The sequence below is a fragment of the Orcinus orca genome, chromosome 9 (assembly GCF_937001465.1).
Source record: "Orcinus orca chromosome 9, mOrcOrc1.1, whole genome shotgun sequence".
Lineage (NCBI taxonomy): Eukaryota > Metazoa > Chordata > Mammalia > Artiodactyla > Delphinidae > Orcinus > Orcinus orca.
The window spans coordinates 36,327,950-36,352,159 of NC_064567.1; the positions used below are offsets into that span (position 1 = coordinate 36,327,950).

The 24,210-nt window shown below is 38.4% G+C and overlaps 1 long non-coding RNA gene across 1 annotated transcript in view; it reads right to left on the minus strand.

Moving 5' to 3' along the window:
- Positions 1–20,731, minus strand: part of LOC125965496 (uncharacterized) — a 61,661-nt gene extending 40,930 nt beyond the window's left edge. The window contains exons 1-3 of the long non-coding RNA XR_007479439.1: positions 20,663–20,731; positions 19,366–19,446; positions 16,795–16,848 (exon numbers count right to left, since the gene is read on the minus strand). This is a non-coding gene — a long non-coding RNA (uncharacterized LOC125965496). The remainder of the gene's footprint in view (positions 1–16,794; positions 16,849–19,365; positions 19,447–20,662) is intronic.
- Positions 20,732–24,210: the final 3,479 nt, after the last annotated feature.

Below are 24,210 nucleotides of genomic sequence, written 5' to 3' on the forward strand. Positions count from 1 at the left end.
TACTATTTTCACTGTGATATCACTGGAAATTCTGTGGTGTAAAAGATGGATACATTTCCTACCCTAACGGAGCTGACAGCCTAATGGTGAAGAGAGACATTAAACCGATCATCATCACACAAGTAATTAATTACAATGCTAGCAAGCATAAGAAAAAACAATGCTACAAATGTACACATAAAGGGACTGGTAATCTGGCAGGAATTGTAGCCTAGCAAAAATGATGCTCAGGGCTTCCCTGGTGGCGCAGTCGTTGAGAGTCCGCCTGCTGATGCAGGCGACATGGGTTCGTGCCCCGGTCCGGGAAGATCCCATGTGCCGCGGAGCAGCTAGGCCCGTGAGCCATGGCCATTGAGCCTGCGCGTCCGGAGCCTGTGCTCCGCAACGGGAGAGGCCACAACAGTGAGAGGCCCGCATACTGCAAAAAAAAAAAAAAAAAAAAAAAAAAAAGATGCTCAGCCTGAGATCTGATAATGATTAGGAGTTAACAGAGACAAACGGAAGAAGTGTGTTACTAGAGTGAAAAGGATTTTGGCCTAGTTAGGAGCTCACAGAATGTCACTGTGTCTGGAACTCAGAGCATAAAGGGGAGAAAGCTGTGAAAGAAAGCTGGAGCCAGATCCTGCTGAGTCTAGTAGGCTCAATTTTATTCAAGTTGCATTTGAAGTATTTTTAAGCAAGGGATTGCCATGATCAGCTTTGTACTTTAAAAGGGTCACTCCTGGAAAATGAAACAAAGTAACCATATGACTTAGATGGCTGGTGGTGGTGGTGGGGGGGGGTGCCAAGAACAAAAGTGGATGACGGAGGACTATTAGGGGCCTTTTATAGATGCCTAGGAGAGAAATGATGGATTTCTTGGATGATTTTGTTGGTATTGAAGAGGAAAAATACCTTAAACGTAAAGCTAATGAGATGTGGTTTTTAACCACAGCAACTGAATGGCTTGGATAGGTTTAAGGTATATGATTTCATTGGGACATGTTTGAATATGGGCTAGAATATGAGTTCCAGGATGATAGCTTTTTTGGCTTTTTTGTTCACTGTTGCAACCTGTGCCTCCAGAGACATTCAAGTTGAGATGTTGAATAGGCAGCGAGATTATATGGAATTGCAGCTCAGAAGAGAGATTTGGGTTGGTATTAAAAATGTGGGAGTCAGGACTTCCCTGGTGGTCCAGTGGTTAAGAATCTGCCTTCCAATGCAGGGGACAAAGGTTCGATCCCTGGTCAGGGAACTAGGATCCCACATGCCGAGAAGCAACTAAGACCTGCAACTAAGACCCAACACAGTCAAATAAATAAATAAATAAATTTTTTTAAATGTGGGAGTCTATTGTATATTAATGCATATATGAGGAATCTAGAAAAATGGTACAGGTGAGCCAGTTTGCAAGGCAGAAATAGAGACACAGATGTAGAGAACAAGCGTACGGACACCAAGGGGGGAAAGCAGGGTGGTGGTGGTGGGATGAATTGGGAGATTGGGATTGACATGTATACACTAATATGTATAAAGTAGATAGCTAATAAAAAAATAAAATAAATAAACTTTGTACCTGTTTTTAGAAAAAGAAATGTGCGAGTCAGCAGGATGTAGAATGTAGGTCCTCGCAGAAGCCAGGACAATACCGAGCTCCTCTAGGGGAAGGCTGAAGAGTGGGAAAGTCAAGATCAAGCACCGGTGACCAGCTCGCCTTCTAACAGCTCTCTGCAGCACCATGTGGTTGCCAAAGCATTTAATCATTCTCGTCATGATCTCTGTGAGACCCAGTCCTTGTGCTGAAGATGTTCAGGCCCTGGTATCTCCCATTACAGCATTCAATTTAGACCTGTTCCACAGGAATACTAAGCCCTTCATCTCTCTCTCTCTCCACTCCTTCTTTCAAGAGCAGTGGATGGAAGGAAATTTAGGAAAATGGGTTACAGTATAAAATGGAACATAATGCTGAATTGTTGATGGAAGATACAGACTTTTTAAAAATTAATTTAATTTTTTAGGCTGCATTGGGTCTTCGTTGCTGCATGCAGTCTTTCTCTAGGTGCAGTGAGCGGGGGGCTACTCTGCATTGTGGTGCACGGGCTTCTCATTTTGGTGGCTTCTCGTTTCGGAGCGCAGGCTCTAAGTGCGCGGGCTTCAGTAGTTGTGGCACGTGGGCTCAGTAGTTGTGGTGCATGGGCTTAGTTGCCCCGCGGCACGTGGGATCTTCCCAGACCAGGGCCCGAACCTGTGTCCCCTGCATTGGCAGGTGGATTCTTAACCACTGTGCCACCAGGGAAGTCTGGAAGATACAGATTTAATGCTTGACCCTTTCTAGCTATCAGGGCCCAAGTCAGGGCGGTAGGGTACGTTTTTTAGCCAGGAAGTCATTTCTACGCTCTTTATAACTCAGCAGACATTTCACACTTAATTTTTCCTTAATACAATACTGGTTAATAAAATGAGATCTCTTCATAGTATGACAGTTGTTAAAAAGGCAAAACTTCTAAAAACCAAACTGGTTGGAACCGGTTTAGAACCAGATTCATTTTTAGAAGTACCTATCTTATACAACAATGAATTCAAAAATGTAATTTGTTTATTCTATCTATGTGCTTATCAGAATGTAAACTGTACTAGATAACCAGTACAAACTGTCACCGAAGTGGAGAAACCAGAAGTCACTGAGAGTTATGTTAAAAGGCAAAAACAACCACCAAACACTCTGCTCTGTGTCCAGAATAATTAAACATTATTTCTTTCGTAAGCAAGTTGAAATGATTTCTTTTCAAAAGACAGAGTTTAAAGATGCAGTCTGCATAAGATGCTCTTCTCAGTACATGGCCCCCAAAGAATGTCTAGTTAGTGAAGTTCATTGAATAAATATGGCTATCATCGTAACTGATATCATTAGTTGAAGAGAGTTTAAATTTTTTCTTAATACTATTAATATACGCATTACATGACCTTAAAAAAACCTGTTAGTCTAATGAAAGTGTTGTTAGGCTGGTGACACACAAACAGGCCATTCTATACAATGGGAATAATGATGCTTGCTTCAAAAGATTGTTGTGAGAATTAATGTTTGGAAAGCATTCAGAGCGGCCTCTGACACATAGCAAGCCAAATAAGTGTTGGCTGCTATTGCTGCTGTGACTACTTACAGATATAGCTTCTGTTTATCTGCATTAGAGAGATCCTCAGGGTGGGGATTACGGCTACGTTGGAATTACAGTGATTATTACGGTAGTCCCCCCTTATCCTTGGGGAATAAATTCTTTTTTGCGTGTGTTTGTTTTTTTTTTTTTTGGCTGCGTTGGGTCTTCGTTGCTGTGAGCGGGCTTTCTCTAGTTGCGGCGAGCGGGGGCTACTCTTCATTGTGGTGCGTGGGCTTCTCACTGCTGTGGCTTCTCTTGTTGTGAAGCACGGGCTCTAGGGCACATGAGCTTCAATAGTTGTGGCGTGCAGGCTCAGCAGTTGTGGCTTGTGCGTTCTAGAGTGCAGGCTCAGTAGTGGTGGCTCATGGGCCCAGTTGCTCCACGGCATGTGAGATCTTCCCTGACCAGGGATTGAACCCGTGTCCCCTGCATTGGCAGGCAGATTCTTAACCACTGCGCCACCAGGGAAGTCCCAGGAGATAAATTCTAAGACCCCCCAGCAGATGTCTGAAACTGCAGATAGTACTGAACTCTATACATACTATGTTTTTTCCTATACACACATACTTATGATAAAGTTTAAGTTATAAACCAGACACAGTAAGAGATTAACAATAGCTAATAAGATAGAACAATTATTACCATACTGTAATAAAAGTTATGTGAATGTGATCTCTCTCTTTCAAAATATCTTATTGTCCAAATTTAATACCTGTTCCATCTTAACTAAGCATGTAACGTGCACTGTGGCTGTAACATGTGTGGTTTGAGGTACACCAGGAAAACTACCATGAATTTCTTTTTCCCTTTCCACGAAATCACAAATAAAAGGTCTTTGCAACCTCAGGACATGATTTTTTTTCTTAAGTTGAAACTTTCACCTTTTCACTTAAAGGAAGCACTTTATGACTCCTCTTTGGCATATCCAAGTTGCCAGCATCACTACTCTTGCACTTTGGGGGCATTATTAAGTAAAATAAAGGTTACTTGAACACAAGCACTAAAATATCATGACAGGCCATCTGGTAACCAAGATGATGCTAAGTGACTAATGGGCAGGACATGCTGGACAAAGGGATGATTCATGTCCCATGCAGGATGGGGCAGGTTGGTGAGAGAGAACGGCATGCAATTTAAAACTTATGAATTGTTTACTTCTGGAATTTTCCATTTAATATTTTTGGACTGTGGTTGACTGTGGGTAGCTGAAATTGTAGAAAGCAAAACTGTGGCTAAGCGGGGACGACTGTATTTTTAAAAATATGTTACATTGGGTACTAAGCGGGAATTCTGTACATAAATCAAATATTTCTAAGGCACTAGAAGAGCCACTATTCAAAAAACTTCTTTAAGCACGTAATTGCTTTTTCAGGACTACCCCTAAGAAAGTAAATTTCCCTTCTGCCACCACATTCCCCTAGCAGCTGTGCCAGTTTGCCTGTGTCAGCCTATTTGAGAACTGGTTCCAGCCTGTGTTGGAAGGGAGTTTGTGGCAAGAGTTGACATGGCCAATAACCTTGGCTGATATATGTCTCAGCTGTGAAAATCATTGATTGACGTTTTCCATTATCAGTCATTCTTACCTTTCCTGAAATGGTCAAATGCCAGTTCTCTGTCTCCTGGCCCACCCTTCATTTTTCCCTAGGCCTACTCAAAGTTTGTCCTCATGACCCTCAGCCAATGTTTGTCCTCATGACCCTCAGCCAATGTTTGTCCTGGCTCCTCTCAACGCTTCCTGGAATATCAGAACAGGCTGATCACTGGATTCTGTCTCTGGACCGTTCTGACCCCCTCTCAAATCTACAGTCTTTACTTAGGCCCTTTGACCGTTTTTCTGGTTCTGCCGTCCTGTAGGCCTGTCTGTTGCTGGCTGCACCTTAGTATAAAAGATGATTGAGGAAATTGCTGTGGACCCACAGGTTTCTATATCTTTGAAGCCAATTATGAGTCCTCCTGAATTCTTTTGTTGCCTTCTGCTCTGTATCCTCCTCCCCCTGCCTGAGCGTTTCGTAAGAAATGGAAGGAATGATGAGCATGCCAGTAGGTAGATGGGTATAAATCATTGTGGCCCATTTCAAAACTGTTTTCTCTCCTTCCCTCCTTCCCTACAATACAACCTGCAGCAAAAACGCTGGGTTAGCTTCCTTCTGGTCTCCCATGATGGAGCTGGGAGGGGCCCAAGCCTATACAGAGTTGATTGACCAAGGTTTTTCATCTTGGTTCTTCAGAAGAAATCAAGAAGAAAATCCAGCCTTTGTGGCAAGGTCCCCCAGCATGCCCACCAATGGAAACACCTAGGAGTACAGCACATGAACCCTGTTTCCTGCCTCACTGTAGACACAAACCAGGACAAGTTAGAGCCACAGACCTACTTCCAATAAGAGCTCTACTCAGTTCAAGGAGATGGTCCAAACTTAAGGATTATTGGTGCTTGTGAATTCACACAGGCCTATGGCTGTTGAGCCAAGTCTCAAGAAGCAAGTGGAGGTCTTTCCTATTCTTCCATTGCCCGTTAGCTTCCAGCATTGCTAGAGCCCACTCAGCTAGAGAGGACTTACCAGTAATTTTCTAAAGTGAGCCAACCATTGGAACAACGTTCAGCAATAAATAGGAATGAATTCCTGACACACATAACATGGATGAACCTCAAAATAATCATGCCTAGTGGAAGCCAGACAAGACAAGAGCACAAACTTACTATGTGATTCCACTTACATAAAATTCCAGATAATGCAAACTAATCTATAGTGACAGGAAATAGATCAGTGGTATCAAGAGGATGGGGAGGGAGCCCACAAGAAGGAAAGGGAGAAAAGGATCACAACGTGGCAGGAGGAAACTTTTGGGGGTGATGGATATATTCATTATCCTGACTTTAGTGCTGGTTTCATGAGTATACACATGTGTCAAAACTTACAAAACTGCCCATTTAAAATATGTTCTATTTATTGTAGGTTAATTATATCTCAGTAAAGAAGTGTAATTTAAGAAGTGTATATCCACCTCCAACTATTAATATGGTAAACTATATTACTGAATTTCCTAAAGTTAAACCAACCCTGCATTCATGGGAATATATCTCATGTGGTCATGATGTATTAGTTTCTTAATGTGGTATTGGATTCTGTTTGCCAATATGTTTTTGCATTCTCAATCTTTTTATTTTGTCTTTTATTTCTTTAGGTAGTTATTTATTGCCAATATTGGAAAATCCCATTATCTGAATTCCATATTATCTAAATCTATCATTTGTTGTGTTTGCAGACTTTCAAACAAGAGTTTGTTAATTTTTCACTGGGAATTTTTATTTGTTTTAATCTAATATGTTGGAATTCTCAGGCCTCATGGAGGAGATGCTGTCTCTAGGATTTGTATTTGTATATGGCAGGTACTAGGAATACTTCCAGTCTGGAACTATTTTATTTTTCAGTTTGGGATTTTCCTGTTTGTCAGTAGTATAAATTCAATGAATAGTATAAATTTAAACCCCCAAATCACAAATGGATAAGGTTAAAAATTCTCAGAAGGGATGATATTGTTGTTTTGTTATTATTGTTTTTTATCCAGTGCTGCAGCCCAGATAAATTTCCTATTACCTGCCCTTTGCTGGCTGTCAGATTTGTCTTCTTACACATTATTTCATTGGTGTCACAGCCCCTTCAAAAGGGTCCTGACTTTATATTCGCATCTCAGGCTCTGTTCCCCTGTTTCGCATGGAAACAAAGCTTACCCCTTCATTTCTTTAGCAATTATAAGCCCCAAAGCTTTAGATTCCAGGTATTAGCATGTGCTCCATGATAGGGCAGGCTTTTATTTACTTATAACCTTGATTTCAGCTCACAGTTTTTTCTTTTGGTTCTTGGGAATTTACGTTCTCGCAAACTCAGTCATTTTTTAAAATATATTCGTTGTTCAGGATCTATCTGTACTTCAGCAGGATAGCTTTTCAGAATATCTGACCCATAATACTGCCCCAAACGGAGCCCCACTATGAGACCCCTCTTTTCATTAAATTGGACTTCTGTGTAACATATAATCTGGTCTGAAAGCAATCAGTAGGTGAGTACAAGTCTCATTCACATTTCCTAGGCTATGCCCTTGGGCTTTTTAACATCCTAAGAATCTTTAGGGTTTTATGAATCATCTTTCCCGGATTTTCTAAACTGTTGATTGTCGCCAGTGGGGACAGCAGACACAAATAACAAATGCTTATGGTGCTCTATAGCATGTTACCAAGAATGAGGGTTGTGAATTTCTCAGTTCGATGATTCTCTTCTCTTAGCTTAGACAGCCACTGGTCATTAGGCTTTGCATGCTTTACTAACTACTCACTCACTGCATCATGACCAGTGACCACAATCACTACGCCACTAAAACAATTAACTATCTCAGAAGACAACTGAAGTCCAGCTGGCTTTCTCACAGAGCAAATTAACTTTGCCTTAGCATGAGTTCAGTGAAACCTGAAATACTTCTACGAGGTTGAACCACGTAAACTAAGTCGTCCTGTCACAATGATTGCAGATCATGTGTGAGAAGCGGCCTAAAGGGTTCACACGTCAATCAAAGTTTGCATTTCCCACCTGGGGTGGAAAACCCAAGCCAGAAAGAAGGCAAAGAAGAGCCCTGGTGCTCGGGTTATTGGGCTATTACCAGGTACCAATATTAAGAGCCACACCTGTCCTGCTTTTTTTTTTTTTTTAGCCATTCTCAATTACATTTAATGGGAATTAAATGGAAATCCCCACACAATTACCATTTCTTGGGTTGTTTCCAGGCTAGATCTCACCAAAGGTGGAAGATGCCCACCTTGAAAAGAGGGGACTAAAACCTAGTAGAGTGGGCATGGGGCTCAGTCAGCCTTGCCTTGGTGCTCAATGACCTTGCCATTGCCTGGTCTCTCTGGTTGTTTCTGACCTGCTCTCTTGCTCCTTCCTGACCTCTTCATCTAGTGGTTCTCAAATTGTTGTCTGCATCAAGATCACAGAGGAACTTCCTAAAAACATTTTTTTAAAAAAAGTTCCGATTCCACTTTAAAACTAGTGAGTCCTGAGGATATATCCAGAGAAAACCATAATTCAAAGAGAGACATGCACCCCAATGTTCATTGCAGCTCTATTTATAATAGCCAAGACATGGAAGCAACCTAAATGTCCATCGACAGATGAATGGATAAAGAAGATGTGGCGTGTGTGTACACACACACACACACACACACACACACACACACACACACTGGAATATTACTCAACCATAAAAAAGAATGAAATAATGACATTTGCAGCAACATGGATGGACCTGAAGATTATCATACTAAGTAAGCCAGACAAAGACAAATATCATATGACATCGCTTATATGTGGAATCTAAAAAAAATAATACAAATGAACTTATTTACAGAACATAAAGCAACTCACAGACATAGCAAACTTATGTTTACTAAAGGGGAAAGGGGGGTGGGGGAGGGAAAATTAGGAGGTTGGGATTAACATACACATTACTATATATAAACTAGACAACCAACAAAGACCTACTGTATAGCACAGGGAACTACAATCAATATTTTGTAACAACCTAAAAGGGAAAAGAATCTGAAAAGGAATATATATATATGTGTATATATATATATGTACATATACACACACACATATATATATATAACTGAATCACTGTGCTGTACTCCTGAAACTAACACCATATTGTAAATCAACTATACTTCAATAAAATACAAAATAAAATAAAATGAAAAAACAAAAAACTAGTGAGTGAGAAACTGCGAGTGGGGCCGGGAGTGCTTAGCAAGCTTGTCAGGTGACGACACAGATTGTCCCAGCACTACACATGGAGAAACGCTCTACGGTCCCTGTTTCTGACTGACTGGGGAGTTACTCTGGCTCTTGGCCCTCTGATATTTGCTCACCTTGTTCACCTGACCTCCTGTGTATGTCTATCTGAACTGATCTATTTGGCCCTGCCCTCTGTTCCCCCTGCACCCTTCATCCAAGTGGGCTGTAGCTTCTTGCTTCAGCTGCTCTGTGACTGAGGCCTGCCTTTTGCATGCGGTGTGGTGTTACGACCCCAGCAGATCACATCTGGGGGAACCGAGGAGTCCAGCTGCTGACGAAAAACCATGTGTGACTTTTCAGGCCTGACTATAGGCAATGACAAAGGCTTTGCTTGGTAGGCCTTACGGGGGATTGGTGCTCTCCCTATGTCAGACTTGGTGCACAGCCAAGGCATTACAGTCTCTGAAGGGCATTTCAGTCAAGAACTGGAGCCCGTCTGGCCAACCCAGGCACATTTCAGCCAAGGCATTCCTCAGGTGCCTCTATGGGGGAGGACTTTGAAGATACTTTTTTCAGACTCTGACTCAGTACCCTGTACTTTTCCACTCCTATCCCTCATTTCCTCCCTGCCTCATGCATGACCAGCACAGTCCCCTATGGGAGAAAATGGAATGGGGGCAGTTGACACCTTTTCCGGGTTTAGACTCTTGCTTCTACCATAGCAGTAAGTGATTAAAGGTTCCACTGTTAAATCTTTTCGGGCCTGTGCTTTAACCAGCTACTCCAACACCTGTCGGCTCAGCTCTTTCTCAAGCTTAGCTAAGCTCCTGACACCAAGAGATCCTGAGCCAAAACCAGTTAGTTTCAGAAACTGTGTGAGATAATAAATATTTGCTATTTTAAGCTGCTAACTGGGGTCATTTATTATATAGCATTTGATAGCTAATACTAATACTTTTCACTTATCTTATGTACATCTGGACTTTCAACCATTTCAAAGTGTTTTCACATCTATTATCTCACATCTTCCTAAATATAATAGCTTACATTTACAGAAAACTTACTTTGTGCCAGGCACTGTATTAAGTACTTAGCAGGCAATATCTGAGCAAATTGCCACAACTACTCTGAGATGGGTCCTTTTATTGTCTCTGCTTTATAAGTAAGGAGATCAAGGCACTAGGTGTTCAATAATTTGCCCCAAATTACACAAATAGTAAGTGAAGTCATGATTCAAACCTTTGATCCTACCACTAAAATAAAATAAAGCCCAGAGAAGTGATGCTATTTGTGTAAGTCCATACAGCTGGCTAGTCCTGGAGGCAAACCCAGGAATCTCCTGATTCCCCATCCAGGAGTCTGGGATCACCAGGGGTCGTGAACAGACTTAGAAAACAGTTTTAGCTGCTAGCTGGGCAGAGAGATTTGCTCAGAGGGCAGGTGGTAGGAAATGCACTCGGGTGGCAAAGTCTTATGCACCTGCATCTTCACCTATAGCTGGAACAATAATCTGACTGGATGTAGAATCCTTGCCTTCTGATGAAGTGGATCAAGGCTTCTCCTCACTTCCCAACAACACCAGACAAAAGTCACTTCAGCATGACATGAAAGATAGTGAAGAATAAGGTACACAAAATAAAGATACAGATGGGATTATTCAAGGACATTGTCTCCATGGAAATATGCACCCCAGGGGTGGATGGAGCAACTGCAGAGGAATAGGATTTTAGGGGGATGATTTTCTGGAATTAAGAGTTCACTAATTTAGGCTTACTAAATTGGAATTCATGATAATTCTGGGAAGCACTGAGCTAAAGCTACACACTGTGGTATACCAAGAAGCTGTATTTATCTGTGTATTTATTGGATACTATTGGAAAAGGAATGCTTAAACTATTTGCGATAACAAAATCTTCAAACTTTCAAACTCTTTGAAGCACTTGAAATGCTATGTGGAATAAACCTGACAGGGTTCTAAGGGGAGTTGTCATTAGTACCTGGGGAGTCTGGAGAAAATTCAGATTTCTAGGCTTTCTCTCAGATACTGATTCTGTAGGCTTTTCGTGGGCCTGGGAGTTAATGTCTTAAAGCAACACCAGGTGTTTCAGATGCAACTGATTCATGCATAGTTGTTGGGGGATCTCTGCTAATTACACAACCATGCATCTTATCCATTTATTTATTATTATCTTAGTTATTAACAGATACCTTAAGGACTTCTAGTCCTGTAATAATTGAAATCTAGGAATGCTTTCAAAAATGCCCTGTGAGATATTGGCTCGGTGCTTTGTGACAGCCTGGAGGGGTGGGATAGGGAGGGTGGGAGGGAGGGAGACGCAAGAGGGAAGACATATGGGAACATATGTATATGTATAACTGATTCACTTTGTTATAAAGCAGAAACTAACACACCATTGTAAAGCAATTATACCCCAATAAAGATGTTAAAAAAAAAATGCCCTGTGAAATTTGCAATTACTAGTTGTTCACACTGGAACTTTATCAATTTATCACCACTGCAGTTATACCAAATTAGTAAAATTTCATTTGCAACTGGCATTCTCCCGCTCCCCACAGGACTTGTAACTGTGACAATGTACCTGGTACCTGAAGACTAGGCCCCAGTCCAGGCTCTCACAACAGTCCTTAATCAGTAGAATTTAAGAAACAAATGACCACCACTGTACCTTAGGTCTGGATGTCCTGGAAATTGTCCTCGTACCAAGTTCCTGCCTGAGCCCCAATTCCAATAGCAGCATCCTTGTACCCACGTCCCAGCATAGGGGTCTTTCCAGATTCCTTTATCAATTTCATCAGCGACTTCTTTGTGTTCTGAACCCAAGGGCTGAAACTCCACCAATGAGCTGGCAATGGGTCTTTTAAGCTTTCTGGCTTGACCTCTGACCCTCACACGCTACGAGATTGCGCCGATGGTCCAGCTGCCTTCACTGATTACCTTCTATCATCCATTTAAGGAATTTCCTTAATCACCTCCCACCTTCTGCTGGATGACAATTCACTATGGCCCTCCTCCAACCCAGTTCAAGTTCTGATATTGGTTGTGTTTCTTACAGCCTTGGAAAACACCCAAATAGAGTGTTTTTTGAAATAATACCTACGGCATACTTAAGATATATTAAATCTCTTTGGTTGTAATCACTTAAAAAAAAAACCTCTGAATTAATTTAAGAAATAAAATAAACTACCAAAATAAAACCCTCACATTTTTGAATATAACCAAAAAAAAGCAGACTCACAGATATAGACAACAAACTAGTGGTTACCAGTGGGAAAAGGGAAGGGGGGAGGGGCAATAGAGGGGCTAGGGGGTTAAGAGGTGCAAACTACTATGTATAAAATAAGCTACAAGGATGTATTGTGCAACACAGGAAATATAGCCAATATTTTATAATAACTATACATGGACTATAGCCTTTAAAAATTGTGAATCACTGTATTGTATACCCGTAACATATAATATTGTACATCAACTATACTTCAATAAAAAAGAAAACCTCACATTTTTAACAGAATTTAAATTTTCTGGTTTTCGGGTGATTTCTTTGTATTTTATTCAAGTTCATGAATAATGGATCACATTTCTTGTAAGATGTCTCATTACGTTTGCAGCATACAAATATACAGTTTCTTAAAATGGCCTCCTGTCAAATACATATGATTTCTATTTGTCTGCTGTTAATGTAATTGACTAAACACTAGATTCCACTGATTATGCTTTCCCTTGTAAGCCACTTACTTTATAGGCATAAGCAGCTGTGTTTATGCTTCTGTCATTTGGGTTTCATTATGAAGTTTTCAGCACAGGATTCAAAAGCAATAGTCAGTCTAAGCACCCAGGCACCAACGGGCAGTTCTTTACCAATTAAAGCAGTATGCCATCAACACTTGTGTATGTCATGTAGAAGGATACACAGATGCACATAAAACTACTGCAAGCACAATGATTGTGAATTTGAACAGGAAGAAAAACACTGTTAACTCTTCAGGAAGGAATTGATCAACAAAGACCTGAATTTAACCAAGACCATAAATGCTTCCTCTCCTGCCCCTCCCTCAACTGAGAAGTATGAAGAGTTTTGTTTTTTAACATAGGTGTGTGGTATAAGTATTCAGAAAGGTGGAGTTAAGAGAGGCAGGCAGACAGAGGGGAAAGGGAGAAAGCAGCCACCAAGCAGATGAGGAGAAAATCCATGCAGAGAAACGGCAGGTAAAGGAGCCAAGGGAAGGACACTGAGGGGAACCGACAAAGGTACAGGAGAAACATTGTGGCAAAGAAGCTCCGTAGTCACCGAGGAGGTGTCTGTTAGCCAAACCTCTGTGACACGTGATTACAGTTATTTATTTCGACAACCTCTTGAAGAATAATAGAGGAAGGGCTGGTTTAAAACCTGGTCTGCCTTCCACCATTAGCGTAACCTACGCCAGTTCCACAGCCTCTGCAGGATTCAGTTTCCCCATTTGTAAATAATGGGTAGCAGGTGGCCAGGTTTGGGTGAGGATTAAACGAGATAACAAAGTAGTATTGGTTAAGAAGCTAGGCCTTGTGATCAGCTGCATAGTTTAAATCCCAGCTTCTAGCTGGGGGACCTTGAGCAAGTAACTCACCTGTGGGGCTTAGTTCCTTATCTTTAAAACATGGATAATAAAAATAATGCCTACGTCCATGTGGCTGTTATGAGGATTGACTGGAAAATCACGTGTAAAACATGACGAACAGGTTAGAACAGTGCCTGGCATTTTGTTAGCACTCAATAAACACTGACGCTTAGGAATAAAAGCAGGTGTGAAGAGTATGGTATCGATGAGGATGTCTCCTTCTTGGGAGGGCAGACACCATTTTGCTTTTTTTTTTTTTAAATACATCTTTACTGGAGGATAATTGCTTCACAATACTGTGTTAGTTTCTGTTATACAACAAAGTGAATCAGCCATATGCATACATATATCCCCATATAACAAATGGTGTATGCTAACGCATATATATGCTTCTTTTTTTTTTTTGCGGTACCTGGGCCTCTCACTGTTGTGGCCTCTCCCGTTGCGGAGCACAGGCTCCGGATGCGCAGGCTCAGCGGCCGTGGCTCACGGGCCCAGCCGCTCCGCGGCATGTGGGATCTTCCCAGACCGGGGCAGGAACCCGTGTCCCCCGCATCGGCAGGCGGACTCCCAACCACTGCGCCACCAGGGAAGCCCTATGCTTCTTTTTTTACTCCTAGTATCTTGCTGGCACATCGCGAGCGTTTACCGAACATGTATTATGCTATCAGAAATGATAGAAAGCTTTTCTTCTCACACTGATGTTTTGCACTCTTATGTTAACAACACTTACCTTTGCCTTGTGTATTGTTGATTAGATGATTATCCAGGTTTTCAACTGTTCTTTTCTTTGGAAAATGCTATTTAATTGCACAAGAAATCTTCTCTTGGTTTAAAAAAAGAATGATGCCTAAAACCCAATTCTAAGTTCCAACTCTAATCCTGGTTCTTCCCCCCAAACAACCATTTTATTGACTTTGGTGAATATCCTTTCACACCTTGTATTTTACATACATGTATGAACTTAATGTGTGTACCTTTCTTATTCAAGATCCCACCAGAGGAACAGAACATTCTAATGTCCATGGGATCAATAGTAATGGCCCCTCTCTCATTTCTGATAGTAGTAATTTGGTCTTGTCTTTTTTCTTGGTTACCTGGCTAGAGGTTTATCAATTTTTTTTTTAACTTTTCAAAGAACCAGCTTTGATTTAGTTAATTTTCTCTATTAATTTATTTTCAATTTCATTGATTTATGCTCTAATTTTTGTCATCTATTTTTTTCTTCTTGCTTTAGGATTATGTTACTCTTCTTTGTCTAGTTTCTTAAGGTGGAAACTTAGATTACTGATTATAGATCTTTCTTGTCTAATATATGCATTCAATTCTATAAAATTCCCTCTAAGCACTACTTTTGCTGCATTTCACAATTTTGACAAGTTCTGTTTTCATTTTTATTCTCCTCAAAGAATTTTTAAATTTCTCTTGAACCTTCTATAACCCAAATTTTATTTAGAAGTCTGTTGTTTAATCTCCAAATATTTGGGGATTTTCTGGCTCTCTTTCTGCAATTGATTCTTACTTTAATTGCATTGTGGTCTAAGAGCCTACTTGGCATGATTTCTATACTTTCAGATTTGCTGAGGTGTGTTTTATTTGTATTAATTACCAGAATGTAGTCTATCTTGGTGAATGTTCCATGTGAGCTTGAGAAGAACGTGTATGCTGCTGTTGTTGGATGAAGCGTTCGATAAATGTCAATTAGATCCAGTTGATTGACATTACTGTTCAGTTTAACGACATCCTTACTGATATTCTGCCTGTTGGAACTGTCAATTACTGATAGAGGGGTGTCGAAGTCTCCAACTATAACAGTAGATTTATCTATTTTTCCTTGCAGTTCTATCAACTTTTGCCTCATGTATTTTGACACTCTGTTGTTAGGCAAGTAGACATTAAGGATTTTTATGTTTTCTTGAAGAATTGATACCTTATCCTTATATAATGCCCTTCCTTATCCCTGATAATCTTCCTTGCTCTGAAGTCTGCTTTGTCCGAGATTAATATAGCTACTTCAGCTTTCTTTTGATTGCTGTTAACTGTGGTATATCTTATTTCATTCCTTTACTTTAAATTATCGGCATCTTTTTATTTAAAGTGGTTTTTTGTAGACATACAGTGGATCTTACTTTTGTATCCACTCTGATGGTTTCTGTATTTTAATTGGTTTATTTAGCCCATTCACATTTAAAGTGATTATTGATATTGTTGGATTAATATTGGCCATATTTGTATCTGTTTTCTATTCATTGCCGTTATTGTTGTTGCTGTTATTTGTTGCTGTTGTTCTTCCTCTTCCTCTTTCTCTGCCTCTTCTTTTTATTTACTCTTTTTCTGCCTTCTCTGATTTCTGCTTTTAATTGCATATCAATAGCCTTTCTTAAAATGTTTTTAGTTGTTGTCCTAGAGTTTACAAGATACATTTACAACCAATACAAGTCCACTTTCAAATAACACTGTACAGCTTCATGAGTAGTATGGGTACCTTCTAACAGAATATTCCTAATCCCTCCTGTCCCCTGTAACATCGCTGTCATTTACTTCACTTATCCATACGCTACAATCACCAAATACATTGTTGCTATTATTATTTTGAACAAATTTTTATCTGCAGGATTAGTGAAAAAAAAGAAAACAATTTTATTTTACCTTCATTTATTCTTTCTCTGACACACATCCTTTCTTTATGAAGATCTAAATTGCTGACCCACATTATTTGTCTTCCTTCTCAAGAGTTTCTTTTAACATTTCTTGCAAGGCAAGTCTACTGGCAATAAATACCCTCAATTTTTGTTTGCCTGAGAAGGTGGTAATTTCTCCTTCACTTTTGAAAGATAATTTCACTACATACAGACTTTTAGGCTGGTGGTTTTCAGCCTTACTAGGGTAGCTCTAGAATAGACTTTCTCTAACAGCATAGGCCTTGGTCTTAAGGCCTGGCCTTTGTGCTGCCTCATCTGGATGCCTGTCAACATTCTTTCTGGGCTGGAACTCCAATGTCTCCCAGATTCTTTGTTTCAATCTCTACCTCACAGCAAATGCTCTCTGGTGAGCCTGTGTCATCTTACCCAGAACTTCTGTGCCCTCCCTGACTCTGCTCCTTCTTCAATTCCTACCCTGCACATTCTGGTGACTATATCTACCCCAATTCTTATTCTTCTAACTGGGACTTCCATGCTCTGCTCAGACTTTAGCTCACTGAGCCACAATTAAGTGTCTCCAGGCAGAGAGCTGGAATGATTATGGGATATTACCTGATGAGTTTTCTTTTCAGGGATCACTATCTTGTGCTGTCCCTTGTCCAATACCTGAAAACAATGGCCTCATATATTTTACACAGTTATATGGTTTTTTATAACATAAACCCTAATCTAGTGCCAATTACTCTGTAATAGTCAGAAGCAGAAATGCTTCTTATTCGTTACTGTTTTCCCATTATCTGGCACAGTTCTTGGCATATAGAGGCAATCAGGAAGAAATCGACACATGAAATGATACGTAAATCAGTGAATTCAGGGAAGGGAGAAAATAGAGGAAAGGGAGAAAGAATGAATTTGAGAGAGTTTGGGAGGAGTGACGATATCAGTGTATTCAAGCAAATGAAACCTTTTAGTATGGAATCTGACTCAAACTCAGAACATTTAGGAGTTAGGCTTAATATCTCTGGGGGGAAAACTTACTCAGTAATGGCTCAGGTATTCTCCATTTGTCAATATAATACTTACTGAAAAGCCTGAGCCAAGATTTCTGGTTTGAAATTCACCTTACATATCATATAATTAATAAACTAGTTCCAAGATAAATCAAGGCATATATGTATTTTATAATATTCTGATTTATAGTAATTGTTAGATTTCAATGTTCTACTCATGTGTAGTTTTGAATGTTGTCAACTGACAGGATAGTGCCAGATTTTGAAATCTTTTTTTTTTTTTTTGCGGTACGCGGGCCTCTCACTGTTGTGGCCTCTCCCGTTGCGGAGCACAGGCTCCGGACGCGCAGGCTCAGCGGCCATGGCTCACGGGCCCAGCCACTCCGCGGCATGTGGGATCTTCCCGGACTGGGGCACGAACCCGTGTCCCCTGCATCGGCAGACAGACTCTCAACCACTGTGCCACCAGGGAAGCCCTTGAAATCTTTTACGTTTTGAGGAAATCGATCTGTTTTTAAGGATTTTTAAAACTTTGCTCCCTACTTCAGACATATTTTTCTGGGCATTATAATCAATTAATTATGTCATTAAGATACATTATTATTACTATGTGATGAAGTAATCAATTTGCTTTTTAGAGATAAATTTTAGAAGAATAATTTAATCAGTCTTTTATTTTTGTTCATCCTTTTACTTTTTTAAAGCATATTTAGATGAGCTTATATAAAAATAAGACAATACTTTTTTTCTAAACCATTTTCTTCAAGCTATTTATTTCTATAACATCAGGTAGTTATATGTTTTCAAGGTAAAATCTCTAGACGCTGCAGTTAATTTAAATAAAAGCCATTGCATTCTTTTTGGGTCTAATTTTATTTCTCAATTAATAAGCTCTGATTTATCTCTTACATTGAAAATACTGTCTTGCTAATATTTTCTGAAAATGAAATGAATATATATCACAGAAAATTTTTAAATATGATATTATTATAGAAAAGGCAGAAGATCTTTTCTTAAATGTAAGCATAATCCAGTGAACTATTTAAGGGGGATAAGAATATTTTATAATGAAGAAAATAAGATAAAGAAAACAAGAAAGAAAGAGATTTGCAGATAAGGAATTAGGATTGAAGGGTAAGCACCTGACCTGACTTTAAAAGTCTCCAGCTACTCGCCTATTATAAAACCTTGTGGCCCAGGTAGTGGGAGAATTTAAGTCAAAAAATTTTTTTGTCTTGAATAATATTTTATTTTCAAGTAAAGATTGAAGGAGACAGGGAAAGTTATCTTTGGGTAGTCTTGAAGGAAACAACAAAAATTATTCATTTATAGAAACTGGACTTCAGGGAAAAATTATGTGAAGAAGAATAGCCTGAAGAAGAGACAGTTGAATAGGAAGGTCCAACATCCTTCAAAGGTATGTACCTGTGTTAGAAAAGATCCTAAGTGCAGAGATAGAGGAAACAGATGAGAAAGGCCTGACCTAGAGACCAGATGTTCCCTAAACCTCATAGCACAGGTAAACCTACTGATATTGACACTGTCTTGCTTGATAATATTTCAAAAGTGCAATTAAAAAGATGTTCGCTTAAAGGAGCTGAAATAGTGGGTAGACTGAGACAAAACAAAGAAAAACTAAGATACAAGCTCCGTTCATGTGTCAGACACATTTAAATCATTCCAGCTTAATTTTTGTAACCCAAAATACTAAATACCAGTATCATAAAGTACAATATTGTTAATATCATGGTTGCTGTAATATAAATTGCCAAGTAGAAGTACCAGCTGAACTTGACTGTTTTCCAAGGAAGATATTGTTGCAGAAAAAGCACATGAATGGCTCTCTTTTGGCACACTACATACATGGTGGCCTTTAATTTCTCCTCTTCCTGATTCTCATTCTTTTCTCCTTTGCTTAGTATTGCTCTTCTGAGTCTCCAAAAGGAAACAATTTGAAAGAGAAAGGCATTTATTTTTATTGCCTTATGGAAGTCTGTTGCAGCTTACAGTCTATTTTAAAACATAATTCAATCAAAATATTACATCTTTTTTATCTGGGTGGAGAACTTATAGTGATTTCTATTCTTTATTCTTCCTTGGGTTTTTCCAAGTTTTCTACAGTGATCATACACTACCTCTACAATCATAAGCAAATAAATTTAAAGGAACTTACAGATTTATTTCTCTCATTCCAGTTAGGCACTTTATGATTCTATTGTCTCTTTGATACTCTGATCACACCTCTTTTAAAAATCTGGAATTAGTTAAAAAAATTATTTAGGGAATTCTAAATAAATTGTTTGGCTTAAAGACATTATAATTGAGCACATTTGGTAAATTGAGGATCAAACACAGCAATCTCTCCCAGGTTTAGGGGGAGGGAAGGACAATGAGGGGAAAGTTTTATACTACAGAGTGATACTTGTAAAGATCTTCCCAAAATTTAAGAATTCTAAAAATAAAATGGATAGTGAAATAGAGAGAAAACCATTTAGAAAAATTCTGAGTAGAGCTGAAATGAACTAAGGCTAATCAGTAGTTTTGTAATTGCAAGACAGAATGCCTTATGCCCTGAGAAAACCATAATTCAAAAAGAGTCATGTACCATAATGTTCACTGCAGCTCTATTTACAATAGCCAGGACATGGAAGCAGCCTAAGTGTCCATCGACAGATGAATGGATAAAGAAGATGTGGCACATATATACAATGGAATATTACCCAGCCATAAAAAGAAACAAAATTGAGTTATTTGTAGTGAGGTGGATAGACCTAGAGTCTGTCATACAGAGTGAAGTAAGTCAGAAATAGAAAAACAAATATTGTATGTTAATACATATATATAGAATCTAAAAAAAAAAAAAAAAGGTCATGAAGAACCTAGGGGCAAGACGGGAATAAAGACGCAGACCTACTAGAGAATGGACTTGAGGACAAGGGGAGGGGAAGGGTAAGCTGGGACAAAGTAAGAGAGTGGTAGTGTATATATGGACATATATACACTACCAAATGTAAAATAGATAGCTAGTAGGAATCAGTTGCATAGTACAGGGAGATCAGCTCGGTGCTTTGTGACCAGCTAGAAGGGTGGGATAGGGAGGGTGGGAGGGAGCGAAACACAAGAGGGAAGAGATATGGCGATGTATGTATATGTATAACTGATTCACTTTGTTATAAAGCAGAAACTAACACACGATTATAAAGCAATTATACTCCAATAAAAATGTTAAAAATTAATTAAAAATTTAAAAAAAGACGGAATGTCTGATGAGATTGTAAGAGTTTACATAAGGTGTTAGCCTCCAAGAAATTAAGAAAATCAGTTATATTCTGATACATTAATACAAGGTGGAGGAAAAAGCTAAGTTGAAATGATTTTAAAGTTTTCAGGTTTTATTGTTACTACTATAAAGAACAAAGCAATAAGATTATATCTGTATCGAGAGAGATCATAGTTCTTGGTATACATACCACATATAGTGAATTGTTTCCATGTTCATTCTGTTTTCAATCAGAATATTTTTTATTATTCTTTTACCTGAAAAAATAGTGGATAATTTTGTCATTGGTGAGTCATGAAAGCCTTATTATTAGATACAGAAGATGGTCCTGGAGTTCTTTGTGTTGTCTTTGAAAACTTGCATCATTATAAATTTTCTATATCATATCATTTTTATACTTCAGTATTTGTTAGCAGTGTTCAATTTCAAACTGTGAATTTTTTTCTTTAGTAATGATTATTCAGTATGTGTTTTGTTGAAATGCTAAACAACCATCTGACATAAATTTGTTTTCTAAGAAATAATAATTTCCATAATATTTTAACACACCACTATAAGCAGAATCTTTTAACAAATTGGGTAGCAAATGTAAATGCAAATAAACACTTATGGTTAATGATTTTACTGCTACATTTCAGATTAGCCCTGCTTATTAATTCAGTAAGATAGCGAGCTGCCCCTTTCAACAAAAGTACTTTACTTACATCACTGAACTATCACTAAATACAGAAATGCCTACGTTATAAAATAACTTATATTCAGACCAGTACTTTCTAACCAAGGAGATTTTTTACAGATCTCATTAACTATAAGGTGTACATGCACTAATTTACTAAAATTTGACCTAATAATGACATACACAGAGATAGAATTGCTGTTACTCTCTCACTAGACACTTGACTCACCAATGCCTAGAAAGCTGTGCAAATACAGACTTCTCCAACTCAGCTATCAGACCTAGAGAGATTTAAGAATGTTTAAAGGAAATGCAGGATTAATACACTGGAATTGTCAGTGGTTAAAAGCTCCTGTTTCACCTACATTTTGTATTAAATAGGCTTCGATTGGAAATTTGAATATGTTATCTAAATTCCAGACAAATGACATTTGGGATTAAGAAATATGGGAGTCTTTAGGGCTTTCACAAATATTCCTGTTTTCTCTACTTCTGGGTAAAAGGCAATAATGCACTTCCTTGTCCCCTTGAACCTCAGGTGTGGTCAAATGACTTGCTCTGGCTAATCAAATGAGAATGGAAGTGATCAAGGTCATTTGTTGATATTATGGTCTTCATCTATCTTATTACTTTCTCTTATTGGGCAGGAAAAGGAATGCCATTTATTGGGTCCTCTTAAACACTGCAGTAAGAACTGCTTAGTGTCTTAATTTTTCTCCATTTTCTTTAATAATGAAAAAATTTAAGGCTTTAAATTTTCCTCTGAGTTTTCACTGGGTCTCTAGTTATGAAGTGTAATGAAATGTTCTTCTTTTCAGTGCTTTCTAAAAGTTCATAAATTTTCTTTTGATTTCCTTTTTGATATAAATAAGGTTTATAAGAATAGATTACTTTAGGGCTTCGCTGGTGGTGCAGTGGTTAAGAATCCACCTGTCAATGTAGGGGACACGGGTTTGAGCCCTGGTCTGGGAAGATCCCACATGCCGCGGAGCAACAAAGCCCGTGAGCCACAACTACTGAAGCTTGCGCACCTAGAGCCTGTGCTCCACAGCAGGAGAAGCCACCACAATGAGAAGCCCACGCACCGCAACGAAGAGTAGCCCCCGCTCCCCGCAACTAGAGAAAAGCCCATGCACAGCAACAAAGATCCAAGGCAGCCAAAAATAAATAAATAAAATAAAATAGATTAAAAAAGAAAAAGATAGATTATTTCCAAGAATTATGATATTTTCAGTCACTCTTTTTAACATACTTTTAGTTTTATTGGATCATGACAAAAGAGTGTGACCTGTAAATATCTACTGCTTCAAATTTATTAAGGTTTCCTTTTTAGTTGATAACACAATCAATTTTTATAAATATTTCAGAAATACATGATAAAAAGCTTATTTTCTAGTAAAGGGCTAGAAAATATGTATACACACATACACACATTATCCATCACATTGTTTTTAAATTATGTGATTCAGTTCTCTAAGTTGTGCTCATTCTGTCCTATCATGTATTAAAGTTTTCCACTATAACTTTATTTTTTAAAAAACTCTCTTTGTATATCTGCCAGTTTTTGCTTATATATTTATCTGTTATATTGTTTGACTCATACAGAATTATGACTGTGTATTTTCTGTAGACTGTATCTTTTTCATTATGAAATTACCTCCATATCTTTAGTAATTTTACTCTAAATTCTACATTATCTCATATTAACATTGTCATGTGTACATTTTTTTAAATGTATCTAATATATCTTTTTCTAGTGCCATATTTTCAACATTTCTTTAGTATTTTAACTGTGTTTCTTATAGAGACTTCACAACTAGGTTTACTTTTTTACTCAACTGGATATACTCTGCCCTTCAATAGGAGTTAGTTCATTCATATTTAGTGTAATGACATTAATTTTACTCTTCCATCATGTATGTTACCTATTACTTTTGTACATTGTTGTTTTATATTTCTTTTTTCGTATTTTTTATTGGACTGATCAAGTTGTACTTCATTCAATTTTTCCCTTTATTAATTTGAATGTTAAAGTTTTTAAAAATTCTTTTAATATTATTTTCCCCTTCTCTGGTCTCATAAAATGCATATACTTCTCTACTACCATTTGAAAACAAGATGCCACAACAACTGTTTTTTCCCTACTTCTCTTCTCTTCAATGAAGTGAGACTTTTAAATAATTTTATTTTCAATTACACCACTGATTTCTTCTACATTAGACTTTTAACTGAGAGGAATAAACATTGCAGCTGATCTCTAAGCTGAAATTTTCTGAGTCATGAATCCTTATCCTTTGTGACCTGGGAGGTAGGGCAAATGCTGAGAAGGGAGGCGGGGAGAGGCTTCCAGTTAAGTTATCATTTATGTCTGGAACACTGAGGCAGTTTTCATGTACTTATCAGGCACTTGTGGGAAGCACTGCCTCCTCTGAGAGACCAAGGGCTGAGGCTGTGCTGGAGAAAACAGTTACAGGAGAATGATGGACGGCATCATAGCTCTCAGAAATGAAGGGATGGAACACATTTTGGCAAGGGAAAAAAATGGCTTTCTTTAGCAAGTTCCTATAGAACTGAGTTTTAAAGTTAATTTTCTTTCCAATATCCATTTTTGCTTCTGCTTGAATTCAAAGAAATTCAATTGTAAAGTAAAATAATAATAACATATATGTTATCCCTTCTTTCCTCTTCCACTTTCCCTATGAATGAGTGCTTTTACTTTCCCATCCCTACCCTTCTGTATTCTTCACTAACTCTTGAGTTTTGCTAAGGTAGTTTAATACATTTAAGTTTAAAAACTTTTATTAGAATTTACATTATTTTACATTCCTTCTGTTTCTAGGGGTTTTGCTTAGCATTTACTTTACAATGCTCTTTCTTATCCATTTGGATTTCAATTGCATAAGCAATGTTGATTTAATGTATAAACCTTCATTTCTTATCACTGTCCTCTCATGTCTTTGATTCCCCATCTTAGGCTTCTGTTGTGTTCTGTGACATTTATTTTTTGTTTTCATTAGTCTTTTCTTGAGAATTATCCTCTCTGAACACTAGCATATCTTCAA